This window comes from Acyrthosiphon pisum, chromosome A1 (genome assembly GCF_005508785.2).
Source record: "Acyrthosiphon pisum isolate AL4f chromosome A1, pea_aphid_22Mar2018_4r6ur, whole genome shotgun sequence".
NCBI lineage: Eukaryota > Metazoa > Arthropoda > Insecta > Hemiptera > Aphididae > Acyrthosiphon > Acyrthosiphon pisum.
In genome coordinates, this window is record NC_042494.1 from 131,194,528 (window position 1) to 131,197,012 (window position 2,485).

A 2,485-nucleotide genomic window follows, 5' to 3' on the forward strand; every position below is an offset into this window, starting at 1 on the left:
ATATTATCTAAAACAAATTAGTCTTAGAATATCAAATAAACCTTTTAATGCGGCTAAACTGAATTTCCAACAAAAACTCAAACATCCATAATAATACTGATTTGTTATAGCTTATAAGCAATAGTTATTGTTCTATGATACCCATTAAAATCAAAAAAAGATAAAGTATTGGATTGTAGAAATAAAAACTTATTTTGAGCGTAGTAAGAAAAAATATTTTAGGATGTATTTATGCACGAATTGAGGTCTAAAATTACATTAACCACAAATATTACGTAACGCCGGACCTGCCCAGGGATCTAACCCAGAAGGAAGATTGTTTAATATCTTGTATTGCTTGTTTACCTCAGACAGTTTTAGTATTTCAAATAATGATGATAAAAATGTTTCGGTTTTTAGTTTTCAATGAACACCAAGATACAATAAAATGTGTCTTAATACATTATATTGTATTTATTTTTATTAACTAAACTTGTAATTTTAGTTTTTGAGGAGTAAAATGTAGGTAGGTTCACATTAAGTTTAGCGTGTCGAATAAGTCATGAAACATTATGTAATGATGTAAAATGCAGGTAGGTATTGTGAATACAGAAAAAACATGACTCCTACTTTTCTTTGTGGCGATAGTAATATATTTTCGATAACCTGTAATGTTATAACACATTATATTTTTGCCAAAATATTAATATATATAGGTTTAATACATTTTAAAATGTAATTATATGCATATAATTATATGCAAACAGACCATAAAATAGAAGGTAGAGTGGTAGACAGAAAGTTAGATTCTGTTACGTATCTTCACCTATTTATTATTACATTATATTATTTTAGTACTCATAATAATTATTTTTAAAACAGGGAATATCATCAAACAAATAATATTGTAAATGGAAATAAATATAAATACCATTAAACAAAAATTTACACTAAATTAATAATTTAAAATCTATTTATTTTTGTCATTTATATTGGTTTTATGAAAATATTTTTCATCATGATTTATTTTTATTTTAGCAAAAATTCTAATAATTATATCCCACAATCCTGTTCGTTAGGTTATTAGCAATTGAGAGACGTAACGCTAACGCAGTCCCCACTGGCCCACTCCTGTCCTCAATACCATGGAAAAATAAAAGGTCATTAAGAATTAATAATAGTTATTACATTATTAATAAATAATATAATATATTTACGATCATATTTCGCCTATTAGGTATCTACTATCTAGAGAAGTATTCTTGATATTTCAATTTTTAAGTAAGGTACAAGCATCACAAAATGTATACACAATTTTAAATTTATTTGAATTCTCATAAATTAGTTCATAATTAAAATATTAAAAAAAGCGTTTAACAATACATGGTGCCATACACAACACTTTTTAATAGGTCAATTCACTCTGATATAAAACAGATTAAAACAGATTGTTTTTATGTAAAGATTATCCATGTTATGCGATAGATAGACGGAGAATATTCATGCGGGTATAACGTCCGGTAGATTTCAAAAATCAAAAATGTTTTAGTTATAAAAATGATTAACGCAACATTTGTGTAACGTTTTAATGCTTAAGTGAGTAAAATGATTTTTTTGCAGCTAAACAGGCTCTGTTAGATAATCTTACGAAGCAAACTGAAGCAGGTTGATATAAACTTCCTCTATTATATTTCATTATTTATTATTATACATAATTGTATTTATTATAATATTTATTTTTCTAAAATATTAATCTATAAATTATAATATGTATATATTTATAGGCCATAGTGCTCAAAAAAAAAAAAAAAGGAGAAAAATGAAATAGAATCAGCAATGAATGATGAAAGTGAAAGTGTCGTTCCTACTTTTGTAAAAAAATTTTTCCACACCAATGTCACTAATTAATTCGACGAGGGCGTAGATACGACAATCGTAGTATGTACTATGCTTTTCGAATTTGAGTTTTTTTTATGTTTGTTTTTTCATTTAAATTAAAGTGTTTCCTACCTGAAAACCTGAGTCTTGAATATTACTAATACGCAGCTTAATGAGTACATAATAATAATATAGTCTATTACCATAGAAATAAGTGGTGTAATCAAGTGTTTTAAAGTCATTAAGCCAAGTTCAATTTGTTAGCAGATTATTTTAACATAAATTATTAGTTTTAAACTGTTTATGGACATTTTCAGTTTCAATTTTTTTAGTTTTTTTTTCTATAATTACAATAAAATGTTATTTATTGGGTAAAAATGCGTGAAAATGTAATACAAGATTCCTGATATATTGTTACAATAATTTTTAAAAAAAAATTTAAAAATACATAGACACAATTTTTTTTCGCAATCATTTAAATTTTGAATTTTGACGAAATTTGTCAAATTGAGAATTTATACATTATTTAGCCGTTTAAAATTTATAAAATGTTGAACCCTTACAGTTGAGATAAAAATTAAAAATTAAAAACAAAGTTCCATGTAAACTGGTTAAATATAAATTACTT